This window comes from Ambystoma mexicanum, chromosome 3p (assembly GCF_040938575.1).
Source record: "Ambystoma mexicanum isolate Mex_15411 chromosome 3p, UKY_AmexF1_1, whole genome shotgun sequence".
Taxonomy (NCBI): Eukaryota; Metazoa; Chordata; class Amphibia; order Caudata; family Ambystomatidae; genus Ambystoma; species Ambystoma mexicanum.
The window spans coordinates 1,222,335,669-1,222,362,138 of NC_090925.1; positions in this window are offsets into that span (position 1 = coordinate 1,222,335,669).

The window sequence follows — 26,470 nt, forward strand, 5'->3', positions numbered from 1 at the left end:
AGACACGAAGAAAGGCAAACCTGTGAATGAACTTTGAAGTAAGGACAGCTGTGAAATCAGCGATACTGAGTAACAAAGTGGTCTGGTGAATGGAAGTAGCCCACTCAAAAGTCTCTGTGAAAGGTGCATTGTTTGGACCGATAAAGTGAATGAACTGTAAAAGTGAAGTAAGGAGAATTGACCCTGAGAGAAAGGGAGAGTGGAAAGCTGAACATTGAACTTTGAGTCGAAGGGGTCCTGCAGAGGTCTGTAAAGAGAGCCATGCACATTCGAAAGTCTTTGACATCCGAAAGCGGTCTGAGCCTGACTGAGGGAGACCCAAAGTGTAAAAAGCTTGGGCAAGGGAGCCCCCTCCAAGTATTGTTGGAGTTTGGTTTTGAAGAGGTCTGAGCACGACAGAGGGGGACCTATGTGAACTTTGGTGTGAAAAGTCTGAACCAGATAGAGGGGGACCTACGTGAACTTGGTTGTGCAAGGTCTGAGCCAGACAGAGGGGGACCTATGTGAACCTTTTGTTAAACATTTTTTGGAAGTCTAGAGAGACTTTAATGTGGAAGGCCAGGCGGGCCTCGATCCACATTTTTTGCAACAGTTTTGTGTTAAAATCCGAGCCAGAGTGTGTCATCCTGCCTACAGGGACCACCTTAGTCTGTGTGGTCTAAAGTGGGGAGGAGAGCTGATTCAGCCACATTTATTCTTTTGAACACTGATTTGTCCTTTACATAAATTTCTCCTTTATACACTTTTTGTACAAGAGATAGGGCAGGCATCAGGTTTTTGTTAGCATAAGGCATTTTGATTTGACAGACTCCACTGGGACTGTTTTGTTCATCGTTTGATAGTCGAGACTACTCCCATCTTAGTTATAGGGCAAAGTAGGAGTTTTCCAACCCCAGAAACTTCAAGAAAGGTTTTACATATTGTACCTATTGTGTCAGTGTCATACTTGTGATACCATGCCGCCCCTACAACTCTGACCTTTTGGTCTTAACCCAATGAAGTGTGGTTGTTCGGTCTCTGTCTTTTGAATACCTGACTCACCGATGGAAAGATGATGTTTGTCCACTCTTTTCCAGAGATAGCAATCGCGGGGCTAGAGATCACATTGTCAGGATCAACTAGAGGCTGCTGTCCCCTAGCCACATGGGGAGGGGCTATCCAAGGGAAAGGAGTGATGACATCATGGCATCATCAGATTCATCACAATGATCAATGGAAGAACAGATTGTTAACTGAAAACCCTAGCAATTATGTTTGGGTCGACAGTCACATTCCATGCAATCTTTCAGATTACATTTTTTGATATTTTAATCCCAGTACTTGAATTGTGCAAGTGAATTTTCTGTGTAGTAAAATGTAATTCTATGGATTTCCATCATCCATTTTCTTTCAAAGCACATGGTGTTCCATTTGTGAGAAGAAATGATTTGTTATGCATCCATAATAAACGTTGCTTTCCATATGTGTTCATTGATGAAATGCATCCATGTTGGTCCTGATGAGGGGCCCTGCAAATGGGGAAACAGGAACTGCATGATCGTCCCAGAATATGGATATAAAGGTCCCATTCGTGATGCTCCAGTTTTGGTTGAAGAACCCATCCACAGGCAAACTGTAACCATGACATAGACACATTTTTAGGTCATAATTATGTTGATGTAAGACGGAAAATATATATTTTAGTACCCATTGTAAAAATAAATAACACTATTAACTACATTTACATAAAACATAACAGTTTATATATTGTGGTGGGTCAGAGGAAGGACGCAGACTCTGATAATCCATATCACTGAAATATTTACTGAACAAAATGATAAATGCCTACCTTTATTTATGCTATGAGGCTTCCCTACCTGGCAAGACTAGCTTAGGAGCTCGTCAGTCATCAGTGAAAGTCTCAAAAACTGTCCACTGGCCGAACTAACCCATTCTGACCCTACCACTATTTTAATAACTAAGACAGGAGAATGTCTGTCTTCTCCTGAAGATTTGTTTCTCACAAAGTTCAGCTCAATAAACTATATTTAAGTAGTTGCTGGTGGCTGTTTTTATCAACTCATCCAGTTAATTTAAAGTGTTATTTGACTTTTCTGTCTTCTCTCTTTGAAAAAAATCTTCTGTTCCTTTCTTGTTCTTTTCTTGACCTATTTTACTTTTAGTCGTTCTCCTGTCTCCCCAAGGTATAATCCAATGCTTAGAACTCTCCTCTGATTCCTTTTTCTTTGTTATACAGTTCACAGCCTTTGGTTTCTCTCTGAACCGTATCTTTTCATTTATTCTCTGCTCCAAACTTATCTTTAGGCTTTTCTCTTCTGTTATGGCTCTCCTCTTTAATTAAACTTTCTTTATCTTGTCTGACACCAGCATGAGCATTGCAGCTTTGATTCTCATTCACTCTTCTATATTGCAGTGTTCTCATTTCTTCTCCCTGACTGGGACGCGTATGAGCGCTCTAATAATGATTCTCATTTGTTCCTCTATGAGTCAAAATTTTATCTTGGCTGAGACGGGTATGAGTACTCCAATAATGATTCTCTGTCCCCCACCCGGGTCTCCTGTTTTTCCTGTTATGTGCAGTTGTAAGAGATGACGTCACTGGTTGGTTCTTCGTGAGATCTTCTCTGCGATTGATCAGGTTGGCCTCTTGTGTTCCTTCTGTTGCTTTTTCTTCATGCCGTTGTATAAGCCAGCTCTTCTGTATTCCAGCTACCAATTGGTTTCACATTTGTTGTAGCAGAGTGGTCTCTGCATTGTTTTCTGGACCCTGGGTCAACCACAAGTTTGTAGTGGTCACTGCCCCACTCTAACATGGTTTCTCTCTCCTTTGTGGCTCCAAGACTCTGTGCGTCAACCTCTGCAGATTGCCTTCTTGCAGTAACAGGACGTGGCACGTCCAGCCTCTCCTCAGTGTCAGCCAGCCGATTTGTAACTCCTTCCCCTCTCATATATTATGTAGCCGTGACACTTCCCTGGTGCATCCCCATATTCCTTGCTCCCTGTCTTTTCCAGCTACTCTTCTCCTTCGCAGGCCATCCTCCTCATCCAAGTAAAAGGTGATTCTTATTTTATAGGCCCAGTCACAGTTTCCCGCTGACAATAACACATAAAGGTATTTTCCTCATATCTTAATGGATGGGTTTGAAGAGGTACTGTTGGAATGTGCACTAGGGAGTTCCTCACAGAAACGGAAATCCTTTTTGTCCCCAAAGGGATGTCTCTCCCGGTGAGGTCCCACTTGCCCCAAACTCTAGGGAGGCTGTTGCCGATTGGGCTCACCTCCCTAGACTCAGGGGGCTTCCCCTTGGGGATAAGGGATGAATTTCTGCGATTCGTCACAGTATACGTTATATTTTAATTTAAAGAATTTGCTTTGTTTGCATCAAGTTCAAGATAAATGTAGAACATCATTTTGCGACAACCACACAGTTACATAAATATAATCATTACAAAAATATAAAATACATGAATTGCTGTGTTTCCATTCTCGCAATGTAAAATGCAGGTTGTTCTCTTTCGACAGCTATTCTGAATAGAAACTTGAATTTCGTCAGTTATGTTCCTTTCAACTTTGCCATCTTTTTTTCTGCTTAGTTACTAAATATCATCCTTGGAATTTTTACCATGGCCATTTCAGGGACAACGTACAATAATCCTCTTCCTTCAGTGTTTAAAATTCCATGGTCCCCATTGTTTTCGGTTTTGCCTTTACTTTAGAAATGCAAAATATTATGTTGTTATTTCTATTTAGGATGCGAGATAAAAATAAGACAATGGGCCTCATTACGAGTTTGGAGGTTGGTAACTGTCCTTACAGGCATGGAGCAAATACCGTGTCCATGTAGTAAAGAGCCCGGTAATAGAGGGCTGTTACGAGTATGCGTGCACGAGCTTTGCGCCATGCCGGTAACGACATTACCGGCATGCCGTTAAAGTCCAAAAAATGGACCATAGAGGGATCATGGAAAGCGCAGAACGCACTACCGGCATCAATTGAAACGGCATTAGCAGTCACCACTAATAGCGGTGACTGTAAATAAGCGTAACCGGAAGTAGCGTCATCGCACAGGAACGGGAAAGAGCACGGCGGCCATCTTTAAAAACAGCACATAGGACCTGGAGCATATTGCTGAATACATACATCAACCTCCCACAACTATATCATGCCCAAGGCAGTTAAAAAAGGCGCCTCCCGCCAGCGCAAGGAGCGCTTTAATGAGGATGAACTCACCATGCTGGCTGAGACCCTGGCTGACAATGCAGAGGTGGTATTCGCAAACAGCCTCAAGCAAGAGGCAGTGATCAAGAAAAAGGAAATCTGGGAACTTGTCGCCCAAAGAGTCAGTGCGGTAGGCAACATCACCCGCACAACAAAGGATGGACGGAAGAGATGGGATGACCTGCGCCTCAGAGTCACTAACAACCTGTCTGCAAACAGGAGCCAGGCTATGGCCACTGGTGGAGGACTAAGCTCACCAAGCCGGTGGGAGGAGATCTGTGCCAGCACAATTGGCATAGAGGCCATCGAAGGTGTGGGCGAAATGGAGCATGGCGCCACCTCATCGGCGGAAGGAGGTGAGTGTCCTAAGAAAACACTGTAATGCTAAGTCTGATGATAGTCCACCAATTTGTCTGTCTAAAGAGGCAAGGCATGGCCCAATACATACATATTACCAGCCTAGTTGTCGTCCGCAGCACAAACACATGCACATGCATGCAGCATGGCAATGCCATACCTGACACACACCACACAAATATGAAAATGGCATAAGTCACACTGCATGCAGCCCACACCAGAAATGCATGTCACATAGCATACACCCGCCCCAACATGAGTGACCCTGATGGATGCCTGCATGATCCACCCATATAGCAAGCAATGTGATCATCAAAACTCCACTGCTTATTCCCCTCTAACGTCTAGATGAGCAATAATACAAATGTATGCATGATACTTGTCAAACCATCACTCATGCTGTCCCTCTCTTGGTCTCCCACAGGGTCAGATCCTGTCAGCGAGGCCCGGGACTCATCCCCACAGGCGACTTACACCTCGGAAGAGGGCCAGGGATGAAGGCAACAGGCCTTCCACTTCGAAAGCTCCGCACAAGCCACGAAAGGCACCGAAGACCAAAACAGCCCAGGATACCACGGCACTGGTGCCGCCAAGGCCCATCACCACAGTACCCAAAACACCTGTGACACCTGCGCAGGAGACAGTCAAAGGGGCACCATCTGCAGAGAACATCTCTGTTGGGGAGGCGGCAGCTAGGCCACTCCTGACAGATGACGACGTGCAGGGACAGGTGTGTGTGGCTGTCGAGGACGATTCCTCCGACCTACCTGCTACACAAAGTCCGGCCCCATCCCCCCAGGTGAAACCTGTCGACTCTTAACACAACACCACCACGTAGCAGTCTGGGGGGGAGTCCATACAAGAGAGCATGAGTCCCATAGAGGACCCTCTTGTATTAGCCCATGTCACACATGCACCCTCCACCTCCACTGGTGTACAGGCGGGGCTGCAGGAGGCAGGACACGCTGCGCAGCACCAGGAGGAGCTCACTGCCCTGGTGAGACAGTTTGTCACAGACAGTGCCCAAGCAAGGCAGGAGGGGCGCGACAACACTCCCTCCCTGAGGCAGGTCATCGTGGAAAGCACCAATAGATTGTGCAAGGAGGTGTCTGCCCTAAGGCAGGTCCTCACCCGCATTGCAGATTCGATGGAGGCTGAGCGTCCAGCCCCCAGAATGGAGCAGGCGGCCACCCCATCTTCGTCAAGCTCCACGCAAACCAGCCCCCTACGCAAGTAGGCGCGCACCCTGCACCGCTCGGACATGCCACCACCAGGTGCTGGGAGTGGCAGGATATAGATGGGGCAGCCTGATGAAGGCAGTAGACACTGACACATTAAGCTTTTGCTTGGACACCATGTGTGGAGGAGTTGTGGTGGGAGTGGGAGGGGGTGAGGGTGTGTGGGGGAGTTGTGAGGGGAGTGGGAGGGGGGTGAGGGTGTGTGGGGGAGTTGTAGGGGGAGGAGGGTGAGGGTGTGTGGGGGAGTTGTGGGGAGAGGGGGGTGAGGGTGAGTGAGGTGGAGGGTTTCAGCACTTTAATATTTTTTGGACTGTTAAATACACCCGTTGTGTGAAACAAAAAATCTTGAGTGGACATTCCTTATTGCATATGTGTCATTTATTGATATACAGTGCATATTGTGCATGTACTCCCACACCCAGTGCCCTCTGTCTGACTTTCATGTCAGCCTCTGCACCCATGTGTGTTAGAAATATTGTGCAATCACTGACTGATGCACAGCAAGTCCCTCCTGTGCATCGGCACCCTTATGATGTGCACCCACATCTTCTTCACCCCCTTCATCATCACCATGTGGTTGCAGTTCAATGTCAGGGGGCAGGGGCACGTTCCGTCGGATACACATGTTGTGCTGCATGACACATGCCATGATGATCTTGGCCACCTTCTCATGCCTGTAGTGGAGTGCCCCACCCGACCGGCTAAGGCAGCGAAACCGTGCCTCCAACAGACCAAAGGTCTGCTCGATGACCACACGGGTACGGGTAAGGGAACGACTGTAGTCCTCCTGCTGCCTGTTCTGTGGGTTTCGGACAGGGGTGAGGAGCCACGGCTTCAAGGGATAGCCACTATCACCTGCATGAGAGGCAATAAAAGGTATGTGTCAGTCAAATCATGATGGACAGCTGTACTAGTCACACATGCCTGCAGATTATCGTTGGTCACATGCACATGTCCCTAGTTGTATGCACACAATTTTTAATGTCCTCAATGTGTTCTGTGCCATGGACTCATGGTGTGGGTTGCATCGCCAAGATGATACACGGTGTACACTGCCTTGATGTTGCTCATGCATTGTGGATGCATACCGCTGTGTTTGTGTGAAATTAGTGATGTGTTGTGTTCTGTATGATTTTCTAACTTGCAGCGTTGGCAGTAGGCTCTGCAATATTAGGCATTCAGTGCAGATTATTACGATGGTGACATGCTGCACTTCTGTGGTGATGGTGGCCCTGTGACAAGATGTGGATTCCCTTGGTGATTTTGTTCAGTGCACTCCCATGGATGCATGTCCTGTGTAGTGATTTGCTGCAGACATTTACATGGTGATTATTCACAGCATGTTGCTAGATTGTGTTACGGAGGGTGAGGTACGATGATGGGTGGGGGACATGTTGTGCGATGTGGGGTGTTTTTAAGTTTGCCATGTTGTGATAGGTGTCCAGCTTACTTCATTGCTATGGGATTTGGTTGTCATGTTCAGTTAGGGATGCTTTGGGGCACAGTGTTTTGTGATGTGCACATCTTGCTGTCACATCAACAATGACACCATGGTGTTGTGTGCATCTATCCTCCTATTTCACTGCCATGTGCCTGTCATGCAACTTACCAAGCAGCCAGGAACGTCGTCCTGCATGTCGTCCATGTAGCATGGTAGCGTGGAGTTCCGCAGGACTGTTGAGTCTTGAGTTGATCCGGGATATCGGGCACAACAATGTGTGATGATCTTGCTGGCGTCATATACCATCTGCACTTTGATGGAGTGGTATTGCTTGCGGTTGTGGTACACAGCCTCCATGGCATGCCGGACCACCAACTCCACATGGGTGCAGTCGAGGGCACCTATACAATTCGGCATGCCTGCCAGTGCATGGAAGCCAACCTTTGTATCAAAGATCTCCTGAGGAGTCCGTGGTAGGGATATGTAGTCCCTTATGTGCTTCAGGAGGGCATCCAGTACTTGGTTCAGCATGCAAGAAAACAAGGGTTGTGATATGCCATGCATGTGCCCCACTGTGTGCTGGTAGGTGCCTGTGACAAGGAAGTGGAGCACCAACACTACCTTTGAGTAGAGGTGGGATGGCGGTGCGAATTTCGATGAGGCTGACAATGTCGTTGTGTATCATGTCCACAATAGTGGTGATAGTGTCCCGGTCCAGACGTTACAGGGTGTGGATCTGATCACGGGTTAGGTTGAATGGACTGGCTCTGATGCGAGGGATTGGTGGCTGCCTGTGTGATACCACTGGCTGCACTGCTGGGGCATGCTGGACCTGTCTCACCCTCCTTCTCCTCCTGCGTCTCCTCTGTGGTGCTTGCTGTTGTTGTTGTTGCTGGTGTAGCAATGCAAGCATGTCCTCCAGCCCCAGTATTGCTACTACTAGTGGAATCATTTTGGTGTGGGAAGCGGTGTGGTGTGTGGGTGTGCTCCTTTCGTGCTGGCCCAGACTCCATTGCCTCCACCTGTGCTGATTGTGTGCACCTGTGGCAGTTGGGAACACTGCATATAGCAGTTTATGGGTGCTTCGCAATACCGGTATTACCGGCATGCCGGTATCCCCTATTAGCGCCTTCATAATGCAAGTATTTGCATGTCCGCCTGACTTGTGATGTCCTCCCATTAGCGGCATCCCCGTATTGCATCATTTTTCCATTACCTCCAACCTCGTAATGACCTCCCAATATGCTTTCATAATAATTAGTTCAAACACTGCTATTCATATAGACATTCTTAATCAAACTATGTTCATTATTAATTAAGCAAAGTAGACCACATGCACATGCAGGAGAGTGTTCTTGTGTTATTTCCGGTCTGCCACTTTTACATTGCAAATGATTGATGGTTTTCCTAGTCAAATGTATCTCGGTAAAATGAATAACGACTAACTTGTGTTTAACACAAGTAAAACAGTGAATTTACTGACAATGATAATTCAATTAAATGTTTACTGTTATTTGAATAAAATAGTAATGTTTCACAACATAGATTCATCTTTGTCTACAATTGCAAAAACCAAGTACTGTCTTACATTGTGACAGAGAGAATGAGCGGATGCAGATGTGGGGTGGCGGAGGAGAGGTTGGAGGAATGTAAAGTTACATTATGGGCAACAATTTGTCTTCATAAACTGGAGCTGATCAATACAGAGGACAAATGCCAGTCATACATGAACCAATGTGGTATGAAGTCTGTCTGTATAACCGTCTTTTGAGAGTAAGGGGGTACAGAGTTACAAACAGAGATTGATACAATAAGACACAATACTTCCGACATACATACATACAGACAGATTTTGGGGGACGGCAGTTCTAGGGGTGACAGGTCTATCAAGTAACACAGAGTTCTAAAGAAAATGTGCATAGATCCAGAGAGAGATGGTTTAAAGATATAGACAGATGCACTCTCATGTTCTCCCCCCTTCCATGCACTTCTCCCATGCACTTGCGCGTTGTCAATGTCACTGTGACTAGTAAGATCGTTGTTTTTTGTTCTCCTTTGTTCCCCTTCCCTTGCCTTGCCGCGCTCTGAAACACTTGTGTATAAGCGCAGTAGAAATAAACAATCAATCAATCGAGAGAGATGGACAGATAGCAATGTAGACAGAGAGATATGCTCAGAGATAGATATATACAGAGAAACGGATAGATAGATACATATATGGAGATGTAAAAATGTAGATGGATAGACAGCGTACACATGTTTTTTTCATTACCCTATTTTGCTGTGTCACAGAGCATTGGGAAAGGTTCACACAGTAAGAAATGGGTGATCTATGCATTTGTTCTTCGGCCGTCATGATGTAATTTCTATGGACATCTGGTACGTACGGTAAATGTGGGGGGTAATAACGATAGCACTTCAGTCCATATAGTGGGCAGGAAATTTGTAACACTTCAGTCCATGTAGTGGACAGGAAATGTGTAACTCTTGAGAGCACAGGGGTATGGGTAGGCAACATTGAAATTGACAACATGCCGTGAACGCATTAATTTTTCCCAATGGCTATTATTATATTTATTAGTACGCCGCCATGGGTGGCACATGCTACGGTGGTAGTGGCCAGGGGCTACAGTCTTAACATATGCGTGATTATTGCACTTGTTCTGGGGGTCAGTCGTCATGATGTAATGTGTATGGACATCTTGTACGCCAGTACACGTATACCTACTTAATGGCGTATGTTCTATGGCCTCCTTGTACGCACAGAAAAGGAGGGGTCCAATAAGGCCAGTATTTGAGGCCGTGCACTGCATGGGGAAGTTGTTACATTTGTAAGGATACGTGTGGTGGTAGGGAACATTGAAATTGCCTACATCCTGTGAATACATTACTGTTTCCAATGCCTATTATTATATTCATTAGTACGCTGCTATGGTAGGCACATGCTACGGTGGTTGTGGCCAGGGCCTAGAGTCTTGGATGCATGGCTGTCGGCCGAAGGCCGAAGGCCTTACTTGCAAGACTCCAGGCCCTGGCCACAACCACCGCCGCATGTGGAACCCATGCATACACCCCTTGTGTTGCATTTTTTTTGGCAAGTTGTGGGGAGTGCGTGCAGTGTTGGGTGCATGGCCAAAGGCCATGCACCCAAGAACAAAGAGGTGGTTGTGGGGAGATCCTGTACTCTTGGGTGCAGGGCCGAAGGCCATGCACCCAATAATACACTTATATGTACTTTATGACGTATGTTCTGTGGCCTCCTTGTACGCACAGAAAACAAGGGGTCCAATAAGGCCAGTATTTCAGCCCGTGCAGTGCACGGGGGAGTTGTTAGATATTTAAGGACACATACATTACTGTTTCCAATGGCTATTATTATATTCATTAGTACGCTGCCATGGTTGGCACATGCTACGGTGGTTGTGGCCAGGGTCTAGAGTCTTGGATGCATTGCCGTCGGCCGAAGGCCGAAGGCCTTACTTCCAAGACTGTAGGCCCTGGCCACAACCACCGCCGCATGTGGCACACATGCATACACCCCTCGTGTTGCATTTTCATTGGCAAGTTGTGGGGAGTGCGTGCAGTGTTGGGTGCATAGCCGAAGGCCATGCACCCAAGAACAAAGAGGTGGTTGTGGGGAGATTCTGCACTCTTGGGTGCAGGGCCGAAGGCCATGCACCCAATAGTACACTTATACCTACTTTATGACGTATCTCCTGTGGCCTCCTTGTACACACAGAAAATGAGGGGTCGAATAAGGCCAGTATTTCAGCCCGTGCAGTGCACGGGGGAGTTGTTAGATTTCTAAGGACACGTGTGGTATTAGGGAACATTGAAATTGACAACATGCCATGAATGCATTATTTTTTCTAATGATTATCATTATATTCATTAGTACGCCGCCATGGGTGGCACATGCTACGGTGGTTTTGGCCAGGGCCTAGAGTCTTGGATGCATGGCCGTCGGCCAAAGGCCGAAGGCCTTACTTACAAGACTGTAGGCCCATGCCACAACCACCACCACAAGTGCCACCCATGCACACACCCGTAGTGTTGCGTTTTGATTGGCAAGTTGTGGAAAGTGCGTGCAGTCTTGGGTGCATGGCCGAAGGCCATGCAACCAAGAACAAAGTGGTAAGTACTAGACTTGGAAGACACTGCACACCCATCCCATGTAAGATCTACAGACAGACACCTAGGAGGGAAGCCTCTGGGCAGAGGTACTGAAGGATAACGCACCTATAGAATAACCCCCACTACCACACATCACCGAGGTGGTTGTGGGGAGACCCTGCAGTCTTGGTTGCATGGCTAAAGCCCATGCATGCAAGACTGAAGTCATAAGCAGTGGAGTTACAAGTTAATATGGGTGTGGTGGATTGTGGTCGTTGTTTTGATGCCCTAGTTTCTTCACTTCATGGCTGCAGACGATGGTCCGAAAAGTAAATTTATAACCAGCTATTTTACAAGGACCATGTTTTACATAGGCAGCGATGGTTGTGGATAGGAACTGTACTCCTTGAAACTTGGTTGTAAGGCGTAGGTGGTAGGTTACTCATCGCAGACGAAAGGCCAGCCTACAGGCCCTGCAGCATATTACTACCATCGATTAGACAAGTAGATTCCCATGTGTAGAAAATGCTTGCCAATATACTTACTCCTTACTTTGTTCAGAATCCATAAACCTTTTTTAAATTTTCTTTTCGTACTTGGCGGAAGTATCACTTTTTCCATTTCTGTGATGAAAGAAAAAGGTGTGTTAATGTTTGCAGTTTTTCCACATTGACCACATTGCATAATAGACAGTTAACTTTTTTTTTTAGACCCTCATATTTAGTTTACAAACCAGTGTACTGTGCATTGCGCTCATTTTCTGTGTTTGCTTTTCTAATCCTTGGGTCTGGTGAAAAAAATCCTTGTCGGATTAAAAAAAAACCTTCATTTCTTATGCAACTAAGTACTTCATTTTTTCCTTTCAGTGTTTTCTTCATTTTTCTGATCAATGTTATGTTTGTTGCCTTCCTGCCCATTTTTAACAACAGTTAGATACCTGTAGGCGTATTCTAACTGTGCATTTGTTCCTACAGATTTTTGATACTCATTCATTTGTGTCGTTGTTACATCCTGTTTCCTTCATCTTTCCCCTTAATATTTTCTTTGTTGCCTTCCTGCCGATTTTTAACAACACTTTGATACCTATAGGCATATTCTGCCTGTGCATTTGTTTCCAACGATCTGTGATAATCATTTATTTGTGTCATTCTTCCATCCTGTTGGGTAGTTAGATTCCTGTGGGTGTATTCTAACTGTTTGTAGTCTTTATTTCGTGAATTTTGGCTTCAAGAACATTAAATACGCAATTGTTAGGTTAGCTGGCAACCTCTGCTTTAGAGTAATGGTGCTATCATTACATTCAAACCATCCAGAATTCTTTTTAATGTATGTAGTGTAGTGACCTGCATTGGTTGTAGCTCCTGCATGGTAGATTATTCCTACTGTTCTAAAGGTTTTCTTTCCAAGTGACACTTGACCATGTGTAAATCCAGTTAGTTTGCAGTTGTTTTTGGTGCCTTCTGCATTATAACGTAGAAGCATAAGTATTATGTAGCAACTATGTGATTGTATCAGTAAGGTAGAGCGATTGTCTGAATTTTAAATACTACATAATCTGCCATGATTTGCATTTTGTACAAGTTTCTGAAATGGAATGCTCTCACAATTTGGTATGGAAATATACACAAATCGCTCATTTGGGATTTCTTCCTGTATCACTTTGTTACAGAGAAATGTACATTAGAAATTCTTGAGGATCTTCTTGTGAGTTCATAGTGAATCTCACCATTCCAGCACAGTCGTCCAATTGTTGCCTTACTCCATGAACAATGTATGTGTTGTCAGGATTGCTTGTTGCATTTCTGTGCAGCACTAACATTTGCAAACACAATTGGTCTGTGCTGTGCAGGTAAATATTGTTAACAATGGGTGGCAATTGAAATAGAATATTCATTGCTACATTTGAATAGCAATTTACCCCACTTTCATTTGTAAATTGGAATGGGCCAGCAATTTCTGCATCTGAGTGCATTTTCCGTTTTTTCTGTTTCTTCTTTGCCGACGTGCCTGGTTTACATTCCCTAATAGGTTCTTCTATGTTTGCGGCAATTGATGAAACTTTAGCTTCTTTTCTATTTTTTGCGGAGTTTCCTGTTGCATTCTGTTGCATTTCTGTTTCATTTACTTTTTTTTTTAACACGTTTCACTTTATCTGGAACAGGGTATTGTTTCAGATGAGGGGTGTGCAGTGAACACAATCTATTGTATTCTAGAATGCAAGGAATATCAGCTTTGACTTTACTTGAATCAAAGTTTATTAGCAATAGACCGTCAAGTGTACGTAAGCGTGATAATGCTATGTAGCTCTTCCCTTCCTTAAACACTGTGTTTCCTATGTCTATCAATGCTTTCTCTAGGGTAAGACCTTGGGATTTATGAATGGTAACTGCATATGCAAGAGTTAGAGAAAATTGCTCTCTACGTACATACATGTCTTTAAAGAGAAGAAATTGAGCCATTGAGCGCCCTATCCTTTTCACTTCTGAAACTTTACCAAAGCGAATATTTACAAACTGAATGCTGCTATCACGTGGGTATGATTGAAAGCCAACAACTGTGCCCAGTGCTCCATTAACTAGCCCTTGCTCTACGTCAAGGTTACGTTTAAGCATTACTCTACAATTTAATGATAATTTGAATACCTTTTACAACCCAGCTGTGTTGGAGATTGAATTTTCTAAACTATTTATTCTTGTTATGGCTTGCTCACACATGGGTACTGTCAAACCATGTATGTCTAGTTTGTCTGTGGCGCTAATTTCTATTATTGCTTGCAATTCTTTCATTAACATTGTTTCATTGAATTTGAAACAGCTTGCAAGAGTTGGCATTAAGGCCATACAATTGACATTTGTGTGCGCTATTTGTTCCATAACATCAGATGCACATGCATTATCGCCATAAAGTGCATGTATATGCCGCTATTTCAATACAGCTCGTGCTTCTTGCGATAATACACCAACTCTAATACTTTTTAAGATGTTGGCATAAGTGAGATCTGCAGACTGCTGCATGTTCTCAATTAATTCTCTGTATTGGAAATGTTGCCAAAGGTTAACATTACCTATGCTACCAACAGTTTTCCGGCAGAGTTTGTGGCCTAAGGTTTTAAAAATCGGTTCACCTTTTACTGGTGTCAATTGTAGAAGATCTCCAAAAACGATAATGTGTTTCCCTGCAAAGAGTTCTTCGTTATTACTTTTAAGTACTTCTTGCAATCTGAGATGAATCAAAGCCAACATTAGATTGGAGACCATGCTCACTTCATCTATTAGTAGCATTTTCATTTGTTTCAATACTCTACATAATTCCATTGCAGCTTCTGCAGAAAGTTTGTAGTAGTCTAATTTATTTTGATGCTCTACTGGAAGCAGTAGTAATCGGTGTAAAGTCACACCGCCTATGTTGTAGCCAGCTAAACCTGTGGGGCTGTTACAACAGCTGAAAGTTTGCTGTTTGTCAATTGTTGAAGAAACTTGCTGATAATTTTGATTAAGAATGTTTTCCCTGATCCAGCTTCACCACTGACGTACAGCAGTATAGGTTTGTAATTTTGGCAGGTACATTCTTTATTTTTGTGTTGTAGGCCATGCACAATTTGTTTTGTTACCTCTTCAAAAATGGTGCGCTGATCGTTGTTAAGTTTTCCTTGTTGTATAGTTAAGTCCTCTGTATCTTGTTGATACTGATACATGGTGTTTTCTACTTCTGCCATAGCACCTTCAGCCTCATTTGCTATTAGTGGTTGTCCTAATGGTTCTTGACTTCCTGTTACAGAAGGTTGACTACTGTAGGAAGAGTCTTTATCTAGTTGGGCCTGATTTTTTTCTTCCTGTTGCTGCTCATTGTGTAACATTGTTTTGTACTGCGTAAAGTTAACATCGGTGATAATGCTTTCATTTGCTTTGAAATCATCTTCATAGCACTCATAATTATCTAGTATGTCTTCCTCCTTTCACCATGGTTTGAAAAGTTGTAACAGAGACATGTAATATAGTTCTTTCTGTTGAGGAGTTTTTAATGACAATTTCACATGATTAATTAAGCTTCGTTTGTTAAGTTTCACTAAGCTCCCTTCACAATCGGTCACTCTATATCTAAGTTTGCTTTCATCGGGTTTTACATTATTTTTGTATGCAAAGTTTTGAGCTATGTGGTATAGACACATGCTTTCCAGAGTGGTATTCCTGTTCGGATAGTATGTGTCCAGTAAATTGTTTTTTAGAATGTCTTGGCTGTTGGGATCCTTTCTGGCAATTGTTTCTATGTCCTCATATGATTTTAGCACTCTTTTTCTAGATTTTGCAGGACCAAGACTGAGCCATACTATGTTGTCTGATTTTCCATACAAAGCAGTGCCAGTTAAACAATCTGCTGCTTCATAGGCCCCACATTCTCTATGAGAGAGCATTTTTATGCCTAGGCTGTACAATTTCTGTGATAATGTTTTGTCTGATGCTAGGTCATCCCAGAGGTCTTGAAGCTCTGTTTTTTCTGCTTTTGTTAAGTAGGCTGTAACATATCGTGCAACAGCAGTTGAATTGTCTGAAATGTACTGCACATCTATGTTTGCATTCCATAATAGGGCAATGATTGCATTGTAATCATTGATATGTTTTGATTCTTCCCTTCTTTTTATGTAATACGTGTTTTTAGGTGATTTACCTTTAACACTATGTCGAACCGAAGACATGAAGTTGTTTACTTCACCTGTTTCTGTACCTGGTCTAGGGAAACCAAAGCGGAATTTGGTGTACTATTTATCTTTGTTTTTGTATTTACAGCGACAATATTTGCCACATTTGTGTCTTTGAAATTGTAAAATCTGCCCATGCAGCTCACTATGTGTCTGTTGTGAAGGGATTTCACATGTGACATATTTTTGGATACACTGCAAAACAGTGCTATCACTGTCGTACCCAAATTTCGGTGCACCTTTGATCCATAACAGCATGTGAATATGTGGTGCTCCTCTCGCTTGATATTCTTTTCTCCAAAAGAAGTGTTGCACTTCTCCAAGGGGAGGAACAGTTTTATTGCAAATAAAGTGTAGCATTGCAATGAAACAATGATGGAAATATCTTGAGACATTAACTGGATCTAGAGAGCAAAGTTCTCCAGGTGTTAATATATCTATGTTGTTATTGTTGCTGTTTGCTATGCGTAGGAACTCATGTAAATCTTCCCATGCATATTCTGCACAACTTAGCGTAACAAACCAAGTTGGTGGTCCAAGGTTTCTGATCATGCAACGCACGTCTCGGTGCCGTCTAAACCAGTGTTCCTTTGTACCACGCATGTTTGCAAACAAATTTGTTATACTTGATTGTAAAACCTCATCTTTTTCTTGTACTTTTTGTATTAACTGCATAGCTGACATATTTTGAAAGTGCGTTCCAGATTTAAGAATGTGTGCAACTCCATAACATGGTGTTGCTAATTCACTTTCATAGAGTAGGTGGAATATGTATTCCACATTTTGTCTAAATCTGGGATCTTGCAAATACATTCGTAATGAGCGGTATTCTGATGCCCCAATCTGAGTGGGTCTATCATCGTATCTACCTCCTTTGCCAGTAGGAAATAGCAGTGGGAAAGCACGTGCTTCTATACTTTTTTCCCAAATACTCATTGGGGATCCTTTGGTTTGTCGCATTTGCTAAGTTTCTAGTGCATCATTTATACTTTCATTGGAATGCAATGGATGAATTGTGTAATGGTCCAAAAGAGTGGATACTGTAGCTGGATCCAGAAGTTCGAATTGTCCAGTTTCTGATGGCTCTTGAATTATTTCAGTTGTTTGCCTTAAGCTTTCATCAATATTTATTTCCTTGTAGTACTCATTGTTGTCTTTTAGATATTGCAATGCTTGTGTAACTTTGTGTAAGTCTACTAATTGTTGCCAAGTTGTTTTGTCCTTTGTTGGTACTCCATTTACCAAGACTATTAAAGAATGCTCTATTGAACGTTCCACTCCTAGAGTGTGCACATTTTCCGTTAGATCTAATGGCAAGTAAACTACTTTGCCATGAATGCCTTTCACCAATTCAGAGGAAGGTAAATTTGCTGTTTTTGGATGAAGGCGTATAATTGCTTGAAATGGGTGAACTGTTTGAATTATTATGCTCTCATACAAATTGAGCTGTTGCAGGATTTTTGGTAATGTAAACAATTCCAAATTATTTGTAATTGCACGTGAAGGAGTGTGGTTGTTGTCTAATTTTGCAGTACAGTAACTGCAACATATTAGGTGTTCAGTTATTTCATATTTGCTTTCAGCTAAAAGGTACAAAGCTAATTCAAACCATTTAGAGTCTTCATTGTTTTCTATTTTGTATGCTATGTCCACATTTTTTGTGTTCCTTTTGTAAAACGTTCTGCGGCAACATACACACTCATGGTTTGGTACTTCAGCCGATGACCTTTTAAATTTTAGTATTTCTTTTCTGTATGTGTGTAATTGAAGGTTGCTATGTGCAGAATTGTCGCTACTATGCTCTAAAACTGTTCCATTTTCTACGTGGCTCTCACTTCCAAAATACTTTTTCTGAATACGGTCCATTTCTTCTTGTAAGTATTTGGGTGTACCATGCAGAAGAGTGGTATTTAAATTGCCTAATTCGGAAGCTGGACTTTTGGCACAGTATATTTTATACACTAAATTTCTTACTTTGGAATGATGTACTGATATTCTTTTGATATCATGGAAGGTACTTTTACAAATAGGCCCAGAAATGCAAGCTAATGAATGTCCTTTTAGTCCTGTGTGTTTCCCCACTACACAAATATCCATATTTTGCAGCACTTTCATTTTACTTTTGTTTTTACCTTTTACATATTGATTGAGGAACAGACGTAAAGATTTGAAAGCTTTGTTTGGAATGGCACACATTGATGTGCACGGCAATTTGTATACTGGACGGTGTGGTTCATCTGAATCGAGAGGTAATTCTGAGTTTTCAGAAGATAGTTTTGTAAGCAGTGTTTCTTATTCCATGATGGTAGTATTGATTTTCTCATACCCTCGTCCAATGCTATGGATGGCAATTGTGTTTGTTTGATTTTGTTTGTGTGCTTCTTCATTAAAATATGGCTCTGTGGTTGTTGTGTGACTCCATTCACCATCACAGACATGCAAAAAATTATTTTTGTTCACATTCCGTTTATTGCTGAGTTTCATTTGTAGTTTGGTACTTAGTTTTGTTAGTGCTTTCATCCTTTTTAACACTAATATGAACAACTTCTTTTTGAGAAGGATTGCACTGTCCACGAGTGCTTGTAAAATTAACTTTCTACGGTACGTTTCAAGGGGTGAGGATGATTTTGGTCCTCTTCTTAGTAGATTCTGAAGGACTCTGTGATGAAACATTTTTGCTAAAATACTTTTTTTACTATGGGTTCTTCTTACACTATCAGGATTATTAGGAACATTGTTAGCTGTACTGGCAGCCATTTCTTTGACAACATTTCTGTGTTTTGTGACTCTTTTTGATGAGGGAGGTACAGTTTCGGTAGTTGAGACTTATTTTATTATGTTACCCAAGTGCATTAGGTGGTTTGCACCAAGATTCTCCACTAACTCTACAACAGGTGGATGCTTACATTGGGCACCTTTATTTTTATTTGCTCTAATTCTGCGTTCCTTTCTACGGAGCTGCTTTTTGGTAGGCATTCTTTGGTGTCTGTTAAAAAAAAAGTATACTTTGGTCTGTTGTCCAATGTATGTGTGCTGTGTGCATGTGTGCATATGTGTGATGGGGAAGCTCTTTGGCATGGTGTGTCAACGCACTGTGACCTCTAACTATCATTTGGTAAGGCTACTTTACTGTTTGTATACTAGTATAATGTGCTTTAGATGAGAGTACAAAGTGCCCTACTTGTGACAAGAATTAATAATTAATAACCGAAATGCCAAAAACTTGCTACCACAACTTATTTTCACAATCTAACCTTCTAAGGACTTCCTATGTTATTTCAGTACCAAACACACAGGGATTTTTTGTCAGCCATTCTACCTGTTATTCTTTGTTCAATTAATGGATATTTGTAGGTAGAATGGTTTACAAATGAATGCTTCCTTTGGTGCCTAAAATAAATAAATAACCCACGCAGCCTTTTTAAGGAGTAGTTACAATATGAAGGTTGTACTGTACTTACTTTTTTGTGCAAGATGACCAGGTTTCTTCGGATATGTCGTCTGCAGTGTAGATGCTGTTGATTCTCAGGAGAGTAGTCTTCACTGTGAATTAAAAAAAACGATATCAATTACTTTGTGTGTTTGCAGCCGTCATGATACTGCAGACTTTACTTGTACTTCTTTCGTCAGAGGATTCAACTTTCATATTTCAACCCAGTCCACGTGCACATTTCACTTCTCTCTGTGCAGTCTTTGCATGCTACTTTCAATATGGTACTTGAAAGTCCTTCAAAATAACTACATTTTTTAAGGGTTTGCAAATGCCTTGTTCTTTACAAAGTGTAGAATGCATAGGAGAGAGGTTTGTAAGCGATAGGGCAAAGTAGTAGATGGGCAAACATTTTGTACTTCTTAATGAAAAGCACGATGTCCAAAAATCGGGAGACCCTCCGAAGGACATGTTAGCACCACAATCGGGAGCAATTACTATTCTCATACTATCACATTGCAAGTAGCATTACTGTTGGCAGTACAGAGTACAGAACTCCGAGATTTTCACATACAAAATTGAGGTCTGCCCTAAATTATACTTGTCAACTCACACGCTTTTGGCGAGTGTCACCCGCTTTGTAAAGGGCACACTCACCCGCCAAGCCTCCTGCACGGCCATTCATTCCAATGGGCGTCTGACCCGCCAAAAACAAAATCGGCTGATTTCACCCGCCTTTCAGACAAAAATGGTTGAGAGCTATGCCAAAATAGGCATGCTTGCAACGTATGTACAGGTTATGCACATGACAGTAAGCAGTCGTGCAATTTGTTAATGACAAATCGGCAATCTTGCACTTTAGAAGGGGGAGCGTTGTTATGTGTTCCCTATGGAAATTTACTGGCATCATTTTGTCTATTTTAAATCATAAGGCTTCAACATGTACTCTGATTAAAATGTACATACCTGTACTCTATACTGATGCATGTGGACGTGCATGGAGATGTACATAGAAATTCACAATCCTTGAACAGTAGCTTGTGAAGTAGGTGCTTTGCAATGGTATGCGATTTCCATTAAGAATGATCGACAGTAATTTTGAAGTGCGCAATGTTGATGACGGAGTTAAAATTAGCGATGTTCTATGTGATTGGAGGATGATTGTGCGCCCGCTTAGTTGTGTCCAATGAGGGACTCGCTTTGATACTTCTGTAGAAAGTGTGGAAGGACTGGGTAAGAGTTACATGCTGCATGTAGGCAACGCTTGTCCGCTGGTAGGGCGTGTCATATACGGGTCTCTACAGCAAATCCTGCATGGAAAGACGACTGTAGGCATCAGCCAATCAGATGTTCACATTACTCTTTTGTGTCGAAAGACAGTGCGCACACTGAAAATGGCAGAGGTGCAGAGGGTCAGGGTTTTACAACACTATGCTGAGAGTAGGCATGTGGCACACCATTTCGATTGTGCGAGGAGTGGAGGTGGTGTGGAGCGCTGACACTGATGCCAATGCTGCAGCAGAGACATGCGTAGAATGACCACTCCTCATGTGGTAATTTTGCACTATGGTGCTTGCCACTTGGGATACCTGACTTCACGTACTTTGTTGGCATATCTGAAACAGTTTAGGCCATGTATCTGGAATTTCTTTACAATTTGCCATGAAGGAAGGACTTGCAAAACTCATGGATATGTTTCCAAATTGTCAAATACTTTTTTCCCAGTGATGTCATCAATGATATTTGTGATGTCATCTTTGATGTCCTGGGTGTTAAGTCTTAGCAATGCACGTAGATGGTGCGAGTTATGGTTGCTTATCTTACTATAATGGGGGGCATGTGCAGTGGTGTTTGGTTGCACTGTGAAGTATAACATTCCTTTAGTGAAATTTTTTCACTGATTGTACATATATGTATGGCAGGGAAGGAAAAGAAAGGGGCTAAACAAGTGATGTCGTCATTGATGTCAGCATTGACATTTGAGATGACATATTTCATGGTCTGGGTGTTAGTGGTAGCAGTGCACAGGGGTGGTGGCAGGATTGGGGGCTTAGTTTACAATAACTGGCGAATTTCAGGGGTTTTTCGGTTTTAATTTGAAGCAGAAAGGGGAGGTGAAAAGTTTTTTTTAGTGAAGTGTACAGTGTTAGGGCAACTTAACCATAACGTCCCCTCAACAAAGTTTTTTGTAGTGAATTTCACTGGTTTTTGGGAGGGCAACTTAACCATAACGTCCCCTAAACAAAGTTTTTTTTGTAGTGATATATATATACATATACGGTCAATTGTGAAAAGGTCACTTGTGACCCATTAAAATCGGTCATTTGTTCATTCGAACAATTGTGAACAAAAAATTTGGTGTATACCTTTTAAAAATGAGGCATGTCTCAAGTGTTCCACTAATTGCAGCCAGGCAATTACAATTTTGGGCCCACGCCTGCAACCTATCAAGTGCGTTGCAGGTTATGTGCAAAAGAGGAAACACATTGTGGCGAAACCAAGAGGCTGATAAGGAGAAGCCAAGTGAGGGTGAACCATCACACACGTACAGAAACAGAAGAACCTGTGTGGGCTAGAGAGCCTAAGGTTCCTGGTTGCACGAAGTGTAATGGGTGGACTTTGTGGTCTGACAACTGCGCCTAGACCCGGTAACCCCAATTGTGAAAGTCAGAGAGCTTGCTGAAGTGAAACAAGAGAAAGCAATCTGATTGAACTATTAAGAATCCAGAAAGAGTGTAAAGTTTATTTGGAGTTGTTTTTGAATCTTGAAATATTGAGAGCCAGTACAATTTGACAGTCTTGTACTTGTGGAAGAGAACCCCTGAGGATATGTAGAACTGTATTGAACTTGGGGAAGATAACCCAGAGGATTTGTAGAACTGTCTTGAACTTGGGGAAGGGAACCCCCGGGAAGTTGTGGAACTGTCTTGAACTGGGGGAAGGAATCCCAAGACTTTTGTGGAACTATCTTGAAAATGGGGAAGGGGAGCTGAAAAGTAAGCCAGGAGCTAGAAGAAGTTCTGAACTTTATTTGGAACACTTTTTCTTTTATTGCTGACATCCTGACACATTGTTTAGCTTTAGTTGTGAGGGCAAATATAGGTTTTGTACACAGACAGACATTAAGCTGAACTTTCTGACTGAGACGTTCCTTAGTTTCTTGTAGGTAAGGAAATCCCACCGTAGTATAGGGCAAGTTGGGCCTTCAGCCATCCCGGAATTTCAGTTAATTAAACAATTCTGTTTGAACTTTGAATCTGTTCTCTGGTCTTGCTTCATGATGCCTTCACAATGGATATATTAACATATAGGAATGGAGATACATGCAGTTGCATTGCAGGGACAGATAGAGAGCCATAGAGAAATGCATACTTTTGAGATGTGCAAAGTATATAGACAGAGATGGATGTACAGATTGATATACATAGATCAAGAGATACATACAGTAATATGTATATAGAGATCTGGATAGAGGTAGATAAGTAAATGCATAGATGGGCATGTATATAGATAAATAGACATGGATAGGGAGATATAGACAGATGGATAGTGTGTTGAATCCCGGGGAGTCATCACTGATTTCACGGTGTTGACCTCCTCCCAAGTGGCCAGGGGACGCCGGCCACTACCTGATCCTGAAGCTGGCGGTGACTATATGAGGGAGGATCACCTGGGAGGCGTTACCTCTGTGAGATGTCATGGCTTCATCAGGTGAGACATGGTAACCCCCATTTCCCCTTGAAAATAACCCTCCCATATCGAATACCCCCATGGCCTATTGTCATACATCTACTCAGCCTCCTATGAAGAATAGGGAAAACCTTCCCCCCAAACCTATTCCAGCTTTGATGGGAAACACATCTTCTGGCGTTATTTATGAAAAACAAAGAACAATTTAAAGTCACTTATGTCACCTCTGTGACTCTAATGCTTCAAATGTGTCAGCACTGTCCTTGGCACCTATGTGCCTTTTCTTTTTTTTAACCTATTGAAAATAAACAATTCAAATTGAAAAATAAAATAACACATGTAAGACAGGTTTGGTATCAAGAGAGACACAGACACAAGTTGTATGGTTCCAAAATGCGTATTCACTACAATGCTGAGGTTGGTGTAATACCTAACTGGTCTTAACACTAAAGAGACAGTTCCCTCAACTGATGTTTCTAACGGCCGTCGATGTCTGAAAGTCCAAAACAATAATCTGTGTCTAAACCTATGCTTGCCCTCACTGTTAAGAAAAATGTTTAAGGAAGTCTTTAAAAAGGAAAAATAGTTGTTCAACAGGAAATAAGAAACCAAGGTTGGTTTCAGGTGGTCTTCTCACCATGTGTAGTTTGGCCAATGTCACAAAGATGAGTTCAATCAAAAAGGGCTGTTTGTGGAGAGGCCTGGCTTGGAGCTGCCGTGACTGGCATGGCTCCTTAAAAGCTCCTGGTGCGCTCCAGACACTGAGCATCTTTACGCATCTTTACGCCGGATCACTGGCCCGTTAATCATCAAGGCTCGGGGAATCGGAATGAGGAAGGGAAGGAGTGTGCTTCGCCTTAGAAACTTCTGCTAAATCACCGCTGGGAGAGAAGATTTATCGATGGAAGTCCCGAGGTGGGTGAAGAACCTCGAGGAAGATATGGCGGCCACTCCTGGCTGGAGTTCTGTAATGGTCAAGAGAGGGCAGCACCATTACTCTGAAGCAGCCACTGGTCCCTAACATTGTCACGACATACAGCCAACATACAGCATACAGCAACTTGGAATGGCAGCAGCAGCGAGGTGAACCGTAGAAACTCCAGGGTGCCCTGCAGTACGGAGAAGCGGAGTGGGTCAGAGAGGAGCGGAGCTGCAGAACTTCCACGCGGATCCGCAGACAAATGCGCAGTGAGCTCCGGAGATTTGGAGTCGGATTTGGCTCGAACACCGGCGGGATGATTTGACCCCCGCCAGTGCTGGGTCGGAGCGGAGCGGGCCATCAGCTGCACAGATCCGCATTCTAATACGCAGTGAACCCCGCAGTGGGTTGCGGGTCCTGGACTAACGGACTAAGCCCCATCAAAGGTACCCTGGGAGAGATGTGCCCACTGCCTGGCTCCTTGATACAGGATATGCCCAACTGCAGCTCCGGTGAGTGCGTGGCCCCCATTTCGTCCCTGTGCACCCTCCCAACCACCAATATTGGCAGCATAGGGAAGCAGTGGGCCTAATCTGGGATCTCCTGCGGAAGCTCCCAGAATCGTCGAGCAGCAGCTGTGTACCTCCGTCTGACTTGGCCACAGCCACCACTAAATCCGCAGTTCTGCCCATGCCGGCAGCCTGGTCCTGGGAGACAGGACCACAGAGGGAGGAGGGGAGTTCCGGGGACCCAGCCGCTCCCTTACAACCCAGCCCCTGGCCCCGCTGCTCCCGGTGGTCGGAGGGGAGCGCAGTGAGTCGGCTGCTGGAGAGGAGGAGAGCTAAAGGTGGATTGCGGGCCAAGCCCAGCCGCGGACCCTCAAGCGGGGAGTTACAAGCCATAGCCCAGAGTCCGGCCTCACTGGCAACCGACTCGACTATGTTGGGTGTAAGGCATCTGCCCAGGACACCCGGCAACTTCAGACGCTGGATGCAGGGGAACCTCCGAGTCACAGCCCGCTGCCCACACACACTAGGGGACCAGAACCCGGCAACCCAGGAGGGGCTACTGGACCACCCCCAGGGTCTTGAACTGAGAGAAACGGGCCACAATCCACTTGCACTGACCGGCTAGGTGAACCAACAGCACGGAAAGACGCGGTAGCCTGGACCTACGCCAAACCCAGGAGGAATAGACAACTTAGCCAGAAAGGGGAGCACTGGAACACAGAAAACCATGGCTAAAAGCGGCAAAGCAACTAAACAAGTGGACATCGCGGCTTTAATGGGCAGCATGATCCCTGAGAAGCTGAAGAAAGGTGACTCGTCAGGGGAACAAAACACAAGCCCTGGTTCCTGTTCGGAGCCCGCCAGCCTAGCCCAATCAGTTACCAAATCGGATCTGAGAGACTTACTCACAGCCATAACAAAGGAAATCCAAAAAGGAACAGAAGAGGTAACGCAAAAAAATCAACTTCCTAGACAAAAGGGTGGAATCAGTCGAGAGACCGATGACAGACATCGAGAATAACCTATGTAAACAGACATTTGAGTTGGAGAAACGTCTCGATAGAATGGCAGCCCTAGAAGTCCGGTGTGAGGCACTAGAGGCGAAGCAGGAGGACGCGGAAAATCGATTGAGAAGGAATAATATCCACCTCAGCGGAATCCTCATGGCGATTCCAGATACGGACCTGAAGGGATATGTAGGTGACTTATTCAGATTCATAATAACACTCCCAGATGAATCTCCGTTGGAGTTAGACCAGGTGCATAGAACAATCCCGAGGCAGTCCACCACATCGCCCCCGGATGTCCTCGCCAGGGTTCACTTCTTCAGGGTAAAAGAGGAAATCATGCAAGAGGCCAGGGCAATGCAGCGAATCTGCTTCAGAGACTCTAACATCCTTCTATACCAAGCTCTGGTGAATTCCACCCTCCAAAAAAGGAAAAACCTCAAGCTACTGACTGACTGGCTCCGGAAAAGAAAGCTTCCATACCATTGGGGCTTCCCAACATCAGTTAAATTCTCCTGGGAGGGATCACTACAACAGATCAACTCCCTAAAGGAAGCGGAGAAATTCATCGGCATTAGGGGAGGAAGCGAGGAATCCGAGTTGGAAGCAGCTGCTTAAGATCCCCCCGATATATAGTGCCAACATGATGGACAAGAATCAGCAGAAGGCATAGGATCCAAGGACCTCCACGAAGAAAGACCAACCCTAAGTGAACCGTCACAAACCAACATGATCGGCTAAGGTCAGTGGCCCATTCCCGGAGCTCCCTAACAGCCAACAACATAACCGATTGAAAGCACACATCTGGCTCTGGGAAAGCACAAGTAAAAGGGAAGCGGTTCTTGGGGGGA